Consider the following 13,358-nt stretch of genomic DNA (forward strand, 5'->3'; position numbering starts at 1 on the left):
TGCAATTCCACGCGCTACACACGCGTCTCAAGGAGGAAGACGATCACGCTAGCGCACAGTTAGCGCCACGTGTCTGCCACGTCGACGCCACCTGTTTGCCACGTCAGTGACACGTGTCAGTCACGGTCGGAGGAAGAATTTCCAGACCCATCTAGTGAAGGAGCTGATATTTTATATCTGCTGCAAGGTCGTCAAGGTGAATTTCAATATGAGAAAAACTTCTTTTTCCAGCCCTCTAATTGAAGATTTTGCAGTGTCATTCAGTAGCTTTGACTTCGAAAATAATCGCAAAGCAATGGATTACCTGGCAGCATTGAGGTTTTGCAAAGGGAGTTCCATTGTAGAGGGTTATTTTGTTGATGACAAAAGAGTTTTACTTCAAAGAATCAAACAAGATATTTTCTCCTATGTCGATTCTGAATACAGAAATTGGTTTGAAAAGTCCTGCCCCATTGAGGATTGGTGGAGTCACATTCAACCCAAAAGTAATGGCTCTATTTAGTGATATTAACATTGCATTACACAAAATATATTCTTTGGGCTACTGCTCTACTAGATTGTTAGATGGAATCTCGGTCACGAACCGAAAGGCCAAACTTATTTGGGTAAAAAAAGGCCATACATAATAATGGTATATTGTAACTCATTCTTTATTTTCATTTTATTTGGTTATGGTTTTTGAATTGCATCTTTGAAATTTCAATTTTTTTTGCAGAGCTTTATAATGCAAAATTCAAAGACATTGGGGATTTTCACTCTTTGATGGCTAAAGTTATAGTTTATCCTTATAGAGAGGGTAATGATTTCCAATGGGGACGGTTGCAAAGTTATTTTAGAGACCAGGGGCTCTCGAACGAGTTTTCTCTTTTTATGAAGGACTTGCGGGACAAAAAATATCAGTAAGTTAAATATGTTATCTCTTTTTAATATTTTTGTCCTTGTGTAGTTTCGACTAATTAATCTTTTGTTCATTTGTGTTTTAGTGAAAAAGTGGATATCTGTTGGTTGTTGGACGATTCTTCATTTTGGAACGGTACTCAGAAAAAAAAATATAATGAAGTTGTAGGATATTGTGCAAGGTCGTAAACTGTTTGATGGAATCATTTTGGATGCTTACGTAATGAAATATATTCCTAATTGGAGTTCTAACATTCCTCCTCCAGGCAATGCTGAGCAAAGGGTGGTTGCCAAAATTGAGAAAGATAAATATTTGTTTGGCCAAAGGCATGGGCATGTTCCACGCGAAAGTACTATTGTTGAAGTTACTCGATTCTATAGGGAAATGATAGTGCACTATAATGACAATCTAAACTTCCGTCAGGTATACTTACTTATATTTACCTCATGTAGTTTGGATATTTTATTTTATTTTTATTTATTCTTTTAATTGAAGTCGAGGATTGAGAAGAGTGATATCAGCCAAATTGCTGATGCTGTTTTTCATGGTGCTTGTGCTATTCTGCGACATGCGTATGCTAATGTTTGGTATCCTTTACTTGAAAAATGTTCGATTGTAACTTGGTATTTTTTTTCCCCTCTCTCCACTGTTGGTCGTGTTGGATTTCAACCCATATCAACCCACCTTGAAGGTGGTTCTTCCACTCCACCTACCCCACTAGCTAATGGAAAGGATAGGTGGTGACCAACGAGGGACTGCGTCAATTTGAATAAATTTAGGTACTCGGTTGAGAGATAATAAGAGCAATCTGAGAGAGCAATCGGAGAGAGCTATCGGACGGAGAACAATACCTGTGAGTGAGAGAGAATAAACTATATAGAGAGACAGAGAGTGTGCGGTGAGTCTGTAATCCTTCTCTTATTGATATATTGTGTTATCGCTCCTGTGGACGTAGGTCGGTTTACCGAACCACGTTTAAACTCTTGTGTTATTGCTTGTTTGTGTTTCCTAGTGTGCCCCCGATCCCCAACAAGTGGTATCAGAGCCCGGGTGGTGAAAATTTGAGTTTTTTTTTCTAAAAGGGCCCAGATTTTGAAGTGACTAAAATCCACTTTCGAGGGAAAGAGGCCAAAACTGCAAAGAAGAGTTAGCGCCACGTGTCTGCCACATCACCGCCACCTGTTTGCCACGTCAGTGACACGTGTCAGTCACGGTCTGAGTAAGAATTTCCAGACCCATCTAGTAAAGGAGCTGAAATTTTATATCTACTGCAAGGTCGTCAAGGTGAATTTCAATATGGGAAAAACTTCATTTTCCAGCGCTCTAATTGAAGATTTTGCAATGTCATTCAGTAGCTTTGACTTCGAAAATAATCGCAAAGTAATGGATTACCTGGCAGCATTGAGGATTTGCAAAGGGAGTTACATTGTAGAGGGTTATTTTGTTGATGACAAAAGAGTTTTACTTGAAAGAATCAAACAAGATATTTTTTCCTATTTCGATTCTGAATACAGAAGTTGGTCTGAAAAGTCTTGTCCCATCGAGGATTGGTGGGGTTACATTCACCCAAAGTAATGCCTCTATTTAGTGATATTAACATGGCATTACGCAAAATATATTCTTTGGGCTACTTCTTTACTAGATTGTTAGATGGAATCACAGTCGTGAACTGAAAGGCCAAACTTATTTGGGTAAAAAAGGCCATACATAGTAATGGTATATTGTAACTCATTCTTTATTTTCATTTTATTTGGTTATGTTTTTTGAAATGCATCTCTGAAATTTCAAATTTTTTTGCAGAGCTTTATCATGCAAAATTTAAAGACATTGGGGATTTTCACTCTTTGATGGTTGAAGTCATTGTTATGCCTTATAGAGAGGATAATGATTTCCAATGGGGACGGCTGCAAAGTTATTTCAGAGACCAGGGGCTCTCGAATGAGTTTTCCCGTTTTGTGAAAGACTTGCGGGACAAAAAATATAAGTAAGTTAAAAATATCTCTTTTTAATATTTTTTTGCTTGTGTAGTTTTGACTGATTAATCTTTTGTTCATTTGTGTTTTAGTGAAAAAGTGGATATCTGTTGTCTGTTAGACGATTCTTCATTTTGGAACAGTACTCAAAAAAAAAATTATAATGAAGTTATGGGATATTGTGCATGGTCGTAAACTGTTTCATGGAATCATTTTGGATGCTTATGTAGTGAAATATATTCCTAATTGGAGTTCTAGCATTCCTCCTCCGGGCAATGCTGAGCAAAGAGTTTTTGCTAAAATTGAGAATGATAAATATTTGTTTGGCCAAAGGCATGGGCATGTTCCACGCGAAAGTACTACTGTTGAAGTTACTCGATTCTATAGGGAAATGATAGTGCACTATAATGACAATCTAAACTTCCGCCAGGTATACTTACTTATATTTACCTCATGTAGTTTGGATATTTTATTTTATTTTATTTTGATTTATTCTTTTAATTACAGTCGAGGATTGAGAGGAGTGATTTCAGCCAAATTGTTGATGTTGGTTTTCATGGTGCTTGTGCTATTCTGCGGCGTGCATGTGCTAATGTTTGGTATCCTTCATTTGAAAAAGGTTCAATTGTAACTTGATACTTTTTTTCCCCTCTCTTCACTGTTGCTCGTGTTGGATTTCAACTCATATAAACCCACCTTGAAGGTGGTTCTTCCACTCCACCTACCCCACTAGCTAGTGAAAGGGGTAAGTGGTGACCAATGAGGGAGTACCTCAATATGTGTAAATTTAGGTACTCGTTTGAGAGATAATAAGAGCAATCTGAGGGAGCTATCAGAGAGAGAGCAATACCTGTGAGTGTGAGGTGAGTGTGTAATCCTTCTCTTGTTGATATATAGTTTTATTGCTTTCGTGGACGTAGACCGGTTTGCCGAACCACGTTAAAACTCTTGTGTTATTGCCTATTTGTGTTTCCTGGTGTGCTCCCGATCTCCAACAAGTGGTATTAGAGCCCGGGTGGTGAAAAATTGAGTGTTTTTTCGAAAGTGCCCTGATTTCGAAGTGACTAAAATCCACTTTCAAGCATACTCGGAGGAAGCTCTGTAGGAGAGGAGTCCGGAACTGTAAAGAAGAGTCCCAGAAGCCTAGCCCCGCACCCACATGTGCCCCGAAAAGGAAACGAGTGAACACCAGTCACATCGCATGTCTCCACATGCCGTTCAAGTAGTTGGCGCGCAATCCCACGCATTGCACGCGGGTCTTAAGGAGGAAGACGACCACGTCAGCACCCAGTCAGTGCCACGTGTCTGCCACATCAGCACCACCTGTTTTCCACGTTAGTGACACGTGTCAGTCACGGTTGGAGGAAGAATTTCCAGACCTATCTAGTAAAGGAGCTGAAATTTTATATTTGCTGCAAGGTCATCAAGGTGAATTTCAATATGGGAAAACCTTTTTTTCCAGCCCTCTAATTGAAGATTTTGCAATGTCGTTCAGTAGCTTTGACTTCGAAAATAATTGCAAAGCAATGGATTACCTGGCAGCATTGAGGCTTTGCAAAGGGAGTTCCATTGTAAAGGGTTATTTTGTTGATGACAAAAGAGTTTTACTTGAAAGAATCAAACAAGATATTTTCTCCTATGTCAATTCTGAATACAAAAGTTGGCTTGAAAAGTCCTGCCCCATCGAGGATTGGTGGAGTCACATTCAACCCAAAAGTAATGCCTCTATTTAGTGATATTAACATTGCATTACGCAAAATATATTCTTTGGGCTACTACTCTATTGGATTGTTAGATGGAATCTCGGTCATGAACCGAAAGGCCAAACCTATTTGGGTCAAAAAGGCCATACATAATAATGGTATATTGTAACTCATTCTTTATTTTCATTTTATTTGGTTATGTTTTTTGAAATGCATCTCTGAAATTTCAAATTTTTTTTTTTTTGCAGAGCTTTATAATGCAAAATTCAAAGACATTGGGGATTTTCGCTCTTTGATGCCTGAAGTTATAGTCAAGCCTTAGAGAGAGGGTAATGATTTCCAATGGGGACGACTGCAAATTTATTTCAGAGACCAGGGGCTCTCGAACGAGTTTTCCCTTTTTATGAAGGACTTGCGAGACAAAAAATATCAGTAAGTTAAATATGTTATCTCTTTTTAGTATTTTTGTCCTTGTGTAGTTTCGACTAATTAATCTTTTGTTCATTTGTGTTTTAGTGAAAAAGTGGATATCTGTTGGTTGTTGGACGATTCTTCATTTTGGAACGATACTTAGAAAAAAAAAAAATTTATAACGAAGTTGTAGGATATTGTGCAGGGTCGTAAACTATTTGATGGAATCATTTTAGATGCTGACGCAATGAAATATATTCCTAATTGGAGTTCTAACATTTCTCATCCGGGCAATGCTGAGCAAAGGGTGGTAACTTAAAAGTGAGAAAGATAAATATTTGTTTGGACAAATGCATGGGCATGTTCCATGCGAAAGTACTGTTGTTGAAGTTACTCGATTCTATAGGGAAATGATAGTGCACTATAATGACAATCTAAACTTTCATCAGGTATACTTACTTATATTTACCTCACATAGTTTGGATATTTTATTTTATTTTGATTTATTCATTTAAATAAAGTCGAGGAATGAGAAGAGTGATATCAGCCAAATTGCTGATGCTGTTTTTCATGGTGCTTGTGCTATTCTGGGACGTGCGTGTGCTAATGTTTGGTATCCTTTACTTGAAAAATGTTGGATTGTAACTTGGTATTTTTTTTCCCCTCTCTCTACTGTTGCTCGTGTTGGCTTTCAACCCATATCAACCCACCTTGAAGGTGGTTCTTCCAATCTACCTACCTCACTAGCTAGTGGAAGGGGTAGGTGGTGACCAACGAGGGACTGCGTCAATATAAATAAATTTAGGTACTCGGTTGAGAGATAATAAGAGCAATCTGAGAGAGCAATCGGAAAGAGAGCAATACCTGTGACTGAGAGAGAATAAGCTATATAGAGAGACAGAGAGTGTGCGGTGAGTGTGTAATCCTTCTCTTGTTGATATATAGTGTTATCGCTCCCATGGACGAAGGTTGGTTTGCCGAACCACGTTTAAACTCTTGTGTTATTTCTTGTTTGTGTTTCCTAGTGTGCCCCCGATCCCCAACAAGTGGTATCAGAGCCTGGGTGGTGAAAAATCGAGTTTTTTTCCGAAAGTGCCCAGATTTCGAAGTGACTGAAATCCACTTTCGAAGGGAGAAGTCCGAAACTACAAAGAAGAGTCAGGGCCACGTGTCTGCCACGTCACCGCCACCTGTTTGCCACGTTAGTGACACGTATCAGTCACAGTCTAAGGATGAATTTCCAGACCCATCTAGTAAAGGAGCTGAAATTTTATATCTACTGCAAGGCCGTCTAGGTGAATTTCAATATGGGAAAAACTTTTTTTCCAGCCCTCTAGTGGAAGATTTTGCAATGTCGTTCAATAGTGTTGACTTTGAAAATAATCGCAAAGCAATGGATTACCTGGCAGCATTGAGGATTTGCAAAGGGAGTTCCATTGTAGAGGGTTGTTTTGTTGATGACAAAAGAGTTTTATTTGAAAGAATCAAACAAGATATTTTCTCCTATGTCGATTCTGAATGCAGAAGTTGGTCTGAAAATTCCTGCCCCATCAAGGATTGGTGGAGTTACATTCACACAAAGTAATGCCTCTATTTAGTGATATTAACATGACATTAGGCAAAATATATTTTTTGGGCAACTACTCTATTAGATTGTTAAATGGAATCTCAGTCGTGAACCGAAAGGCCAAACTTATTTGGGTCAAAAAGGCGATACATAGTAATGGTATATTGTAACTCATTCTTTATTTTCATTTTTTTTGGTTATGTTTTTTGAAATGCATCTCTGAAATTTCAATTTTTTTTGCAGAGCTTTATAATGCAAAATTTAAAGACATTAGGGATTTTCACTCTTTGATGGTTGAAGTCATTGTTAAGCCTTATAGAGAGGGTAATGATTTTCAATGGGGACGGTTGCAAAGTTATTTCAGAGACCAGGGGCTCTCGAACGAGTTTTCCCTTTTTATAAAGGACTTGGGGGACAAAAAATATCAATAAGTTAAAAATATGTTATCTCTTTTTAATATTTTTTTCCTTGTGTAGTTTTGACTAATTAATCTTTTGTTCATTTGTGTTTTAGTGAAAAAGTGGATATCTTTTGTCTGTTGGACGATTCTTCATTTTGGAACGGTACTCAGGAAAAAAAAATTTATAATGAAGTTGTGGGATATTGTGCATGGTCGTAAACTGTTTGATGGAATCATTTTGGATGCTTATGTAATGAAATATATTCCTAATTGGAGTTCTAACATTCCTCCTTCGGGCAATGCTGAGCAAAGGGTGTTTGCTGAAATTGAGAAAGATAAATAGTTGTTTGGCCAAAGGCGTGGGCATGTTCTACGCGAAAGTACTGCTATTGAAGTTACTCGATTCTATGGGGAAATGATAGTGCACTATAATGACAATCTAAACTTTCATCAAGTATACTTTGTTAAATTTACCTCATGTAGTTTGGATATTTTATTTTATTTTATTTTGATTTATTCTTTTAATCACAGTCAAGGATTGAGAAGAGTGATATCAGCCAAATTGTTGGTACTGTTTTTCATGGTGCTTGTGCTATTCTGCGACGTGCATGTGCTAATGTTTGGTATCCTTCACTTGAAAAATGTTCGATTGTAACTTGGTACTTTTTTTCCCCTCTCTTCACTGTTGCTCGTATTGTATTTCAACTCGTATAAACCCACATTGAAGGTGGTTCTTCCACTCCACCTACCCCACTAGCTAGTGGAAGGGGTAGGTGGTGATCAATGAAGGAGTGCCTCAATATGTGTAAATTTAGGAACTCGGTTGAGAGATAATAAGTGTAATCTGAGAGAGCAATCTGAGAGAGAGCAATACCTGTGAGTGAGAAAGAATAAGCTATATAGAGGGATAGGGAGTGTGAGGTGAGTGTGTAATCCCCCTGTTGTTGATATATCGTGTTATTGCTCCTGTGGACGTAGACCGATTTTTCGAACCACGTTAAAACACTTGTGTTATTGCTTGTTTGTGTTTCCTGGTGTGCCTTCGATCCCCAACAAGTGGTATCAGCGCCTGGGTGGTGAAAAATCAAGTTTTTTCCGAAAGTGCCAAAATTTCGAAGTGACTGAAATCCACTTTCGAGCATACCAGGAGGAAGCTCTGGAGGAGAGGAATCCGAAACTGCAAAGAAGAGTCCCAAAAGCCCAGCCATGCGCCCACACACGCCACCCAAAGGAAGCGTGTGAACATTAGTCTCATCACGCGCCTCCACGCGCCGTCCAAGTAGCCGGCGCGTAATCCCACGCACAGACAAGCTCTGCACACTCGTCTCATGGAGGAAGACGACCACGCCAGCGCACAGTCAGCGCCATCTATTTGCCACGTCAGTGACACGTGTTAGTCACGGTCTGAAGAAGAATTTCTGGACCCATCTAGTAAGGGAGCTGAAATTTTATATCTACTGCAAGGTCGTCAAAGTGAATTTCAATATGGGAAAAACTTCTTTTTCTAGCCCTCTAATTGAAGATTTTGTAATGTCGTTCAATAGCTTTGACGTCGAAAATAATCGCAAAGCAATGGATTACCTGGCAGCATTGAGGATTTGCAAAGGGAGTTCCATTGTAATGGTTGTTTTGTTGATGGCAAAAGAGTTTTACTTGAAAGAATCAAACAAGATATTTTCTTCTGTGTCGATTCTGAATACAGAAGTTAACCTGAAAAGTCCCGCCCCATCGAGGATTGGTGGAGTTACATTCAATCCAAAGTAATGCCTCTATTTACTGATATTAACATGGCATTACGCAAAATATATTCTTTGGGCCACTCGTCTACCAGATTGTTAGATGGAATCTCGGTCATGAACCGAAAGGCCAAACTTATTTGGGTCAAAAATACCATACATTGTAATGGTATATTGTAACTCATTCTTTATTTTCATTTTATTTGGTTATATTTTTTGAAATGCATCTCTGAAATTTCAATTTCTTTTTTAGAGCTTTATAATGTAAAATTCAAAGACATTGGGGATTTTCACTCTTTGATGGCTGAAGTTATAGTTAAGCCTTATAGAGAGGGTAATGATTTCCAATGGGGACAGCTGCAAAGTTATTTCAGAGACCAGGGGCTTTCGAACGAGTTTTCCCTTTTTATGAAGGACTTGCGGGACAAAAACTATCAGTAAGTTAAATATGTTATCTCTTTTTAATAGTTTTGTCCTTGTGTAGTTTTGGCTAATTAATCTTTTGTTCATTTGTGTTTTAGTGAAAAAGTGGATAGCTGTTGGCCGTTGGACGATTCTTCATTTTGGAACGGTACTCAGAAAAAACAAATTATAATGAAGATGTGGGATATTGTGCATGGTCGTAAACTATTTGACGGAATCATTTTGGACGCTTGTGTAATGGAATATATTCCTAGTTTGAGTTCTAACATTGCTCCACCGGGCAATGCTAAGCAAAGGGTGTTTGCTAAAATTGAGAAAGACAAATATTTGTTTGGCCAAAGGCGTGGGCATGTTCCATGCGAAAGTACTGCTGTTGTAGTTACTCGATTCTATGGGGAAATGATAGTGCACTATAATGATAATCTAAACTTCCGTCAGGTATACTTACTTATATTTACCTGATGTAGTTAGGATACTTTATTTAATTTTGTTATGATTTATTCTTTTAATTACAATCGAGGATTGAGAAGAGTGATATCAACCAAATTGCTGATGCTGTTTTTCATGGTGCTTGTGCTATTCTGCGACGTGCATGTGCTAATGTTTGGTATCCTTCCCTTGAAAAAGGTTCGATTTTAACTTGGTATTTTTTCCCCTCTCTCTACTATTGCCCGTGTTGGATTTCAACCCATATCAACCCACCTTGAAGGTGGTTATTCCACTCCACCTACCCCACTAGCTAGTGGAAGGGGTAGGTGGTGACCAATGAGGGAGTGCCTCAATATGAATAAATTGAGGCACTCGGTTGAGAGATAATAAGAGCAATCTGAGAGAGCAATCTGAGAGAGCTATCAAAGAGATATCAATACCTGTGAGTGAGAGACAATAAGCTATATAGAGAGATAGAGAGTGTGAGGTGAGTGTGTAATCCTCCTCTTGTTGATTTATTGTGTTATCGCTTCCGTGGACGTAGACTGGTTTGCCAAACCACGTTAAAACTCTTGTGTTATTGCTTCTTTGTGTTTCCTGGTGTGCCCCCGATCCCCAACAAATGGTATCAGAGCTCGGGTGGTAAAAAATTGATTTTTTTTCAAAAAGTGCCCAGATTTCGAAGTAACTGAGATCCATTTTCGAGCATACTACGAGGAAGCTCTGGAGAAGAGGAGTCCGGAACTGCAAAGAAGAGTCCCAGAAGCCCAGCCACGCGCCCACACGTGCCACCCAAAGGAAGTGCGTGAACACCAGTCACGTCACGCGCCTCCACGCGCCGTTTAAGTAGCTGGCACACAATCCCACGCGCTGCACGCGTGTCTCAAGGAGGAAGACGACCACGCCAGTGCACAGTCAGTGCCACATGTCTACCACGTCAGCGCCACCTGTTTGCCACGTTAGTGATACGTGTCAGTCACGGTCTGAGGAAGAATTTCCTGACCCATCTAGTAAAGGAGCAGAAATTTTATATCTGCTGCAAGGTCGTCAAGGTGAATTTCAACATGGGAAAAACTTCTTTTTCCAGCCCTCTAATTGAAGATTTTGCAATATCGTTCAGTAGCTTTCACTTCGAAAATAATCGCAAAGCAATGGATTACCTGGCAGCATTGAGGCTTTGCAAAGGGAGTTCCACTATAGAGGGTTGTTTTGTGGATGACAAAAGAGGTTTACTTGAAAGAATCAAACAAAATATTTTCTTCTATGTCGATTCGAAATACAGAAGTTGGTCAGAAAAGTCCTGCCCCATCAAGGATTGGTGGAGTTACATTCAATCCAAAGTAATGCCTCTATTTAGTGATAATAACATGGCATTACGCAAAATATATTCTTTGGGCTACTGATCTACTAGATTGTTAGATGGAATCTCGGTCATGAACCGAAAGGCCAAACTTATTTGGGTCAAAAAAGCCATACATGGTAATGGTATATTGTAACTCATTCTTTATTTTCATTTTATTTGGTTATGTTTTTTGAAATGCATCTCTGAAATTTCAAATTTTTTTTTTGCAGAGATTTATAATGCAAAATTCAAAGATATTGGGGATTTTCGCTCTTTGATGGTTGAAGTTATAGTTAAGCCTTATAGAGAGGGTAATGATTTCCAATGGGGACGGCTGCAAAGTTATTTCAGAGACCAGGGGCTCTCAAACGAGTTTTCCCTTTTTATGAAGGACTTGCGGGACAAAGAATATCAGTAAGTTAAATATGTTATTTCTTTTTAATATTTTTGTCCTTGTGTAGTTTTGACTAATTAATCTTTTGTTCATTTGTGTTTTAGTGAAAAATTGGATATCTGCTGGCTGTTGGACGATTCTTCATTTTGGAACGGTACTCAGAAAAAAAAATTTATAATGAAGTTGGGGGATATTGTGCATGGTCGTAAACTGTTTGATGTAATCATTTTGGATGCTTATGCAATAAAATACAATCCTAATTGGAGTTCCAACATTCCTCTTCCGGGCAATGCTGAGCAAAGGGTGTTTGCTAAAATTGAGAAAGATAAATATTTGTTTGGCCAAAGGCATGGGCATGTTCCATGCGAAAGTACTGCTGTTGTAGTTACTCGATTCTATAGGGAAATGATAGTGCACTATAATAACAATCTAAACTTCCGTCAGGTATACTTACTTATATTTACCTATTGTAGTTCGGATATTTTATTTTATTTAATTTTGATTTATTCTTTTAATTACAGTCGAGGATTGAGAAGAGTGATATCAGCCAAATTGTTGATGCTGTTTTTCATGGTGCTTGTGCAATTCTGCGACGTGCATGTGCTGATGTTTGGTATCCTTCACTTGAAAAAGGATCGATTGTAGTTTGGTATTTTTTTTTCCCCTCTCTGCACTGTTACTCGTGTTGGATTTCAAGCCATATCTACCCACCTTGAAGGTGGTTCTTCCACTCCACCTACCCCACTAGCTAGTGGAAGGGGTAGGTGGTGACCAATGAGGGAGTGCCTCAATATGAATAAATTGAGGCACTCGGTTGAGAGATAATAAGAGCAATCTGAGAGAGCAATCTGAGAGAGCTATCAAAGAGATATCAATACCTGTGAGTGAGAGACAATAAGCTATATAGAGAGATAGAGAGTGTGAGGTGAGTGTGTAATCCTCCTCTTGTTGATTTATTGTGTTATCGCTTCCGTGGACGTAGACTGGTTTGCCAAACCACGTTAAAACTCTTGTGTTATTGCTTCTTTGTGTTTCCTGGTGTGCCCCCGATCCCCAACAAATGGTATCAGAGCTCGGGTGGTAAAAAATTGATTTTTTTTCAAAAAGTGCCCAGATTTCGAAGTAACTGAGATCCATTTTCGAGCATACTACGAGGAAGCTCTGGAGAAGAGGAGTCCGGAACTGCAAAGAAGAGTCCCAGAAGCCCAGCCACGCGCCCACACGTGCCACCCAAAGGAAGTGCGTGAACACCAGTCACGTCACGCGCCTCCACGCGCCGTTTAAGTAGCTGGCACACAATCCCACGCGCTGCACGCGTGTCTCAAGGAGGAAGACGACCACGCCAGTGCACAGTCAGTGCCACATGTCTACCACGTCAGCGCCACCTGTTTGCCACGTTAGTGATACGTGTCAGTCACGGTCTGAGGAAGAATTTCCTGACCCATCTAGTAAAGGAGCAGAAATTTTATATCTGCTGCAAGGTCGTCAAGGTGAATTTCAACATGGGAAAAACTTCTTTTTCCAGCCCTCTAATTGAAGATTTTGCAATATCGTTCAGTAGCTTTCACTTCGAAAATAATCGCAAAGCAATGGATTACCTGGCAGCATTGAGGCTTTGCAAAGGGAGTTCCACTATAGAGGGTTGTTTTGTGGATGACAAAAGAGGTTTACTTGAAAGAATCAAACAAAATATTTTCTTCTATGTCGATTCGAAATACAGAAGTTGGTCAGAAAAGTCCTGCCCCATCAAGGATTGGTGGAGTTACATTCAATCCAAAGTAATGCCTCTATTTAGTGATAATAACATGGCATTACGCAAAATATATTCTTTGGGCTACTGATCTACTAGATTGTTAGATGGAATCTCGGTCATGAACCGAAAGGCCAAACTTATTTGGGTCAAAAAAGCCATACATGGTAATGGTATATTGTAACTCATTCTTTATTTTCATTTTATTTGGTTATGTTTTTTGAAATGCATCTCTGAAATTTCAAATTTTTTTTTTGCAGAGATTTATAATGCAAAATTCAAAGATATTGGGGATTTTCGCTCTTTGATGGTTGAAGTTATAGTTAAGCCTT

This window comes from Camellia sinensis, chromosome 9 (genome assembly GCF_055761805.1).
Source record: "Camellia sinensis isolate YWXY chromosome 9, ASM5576180v1, whole genome shotgun sequence".
NCBI lineage: Eukaryota > Viridiplantae > Streptophyta > Magnoliopsida > Ericales > Theaceae > Camellia > Camellia sinensis.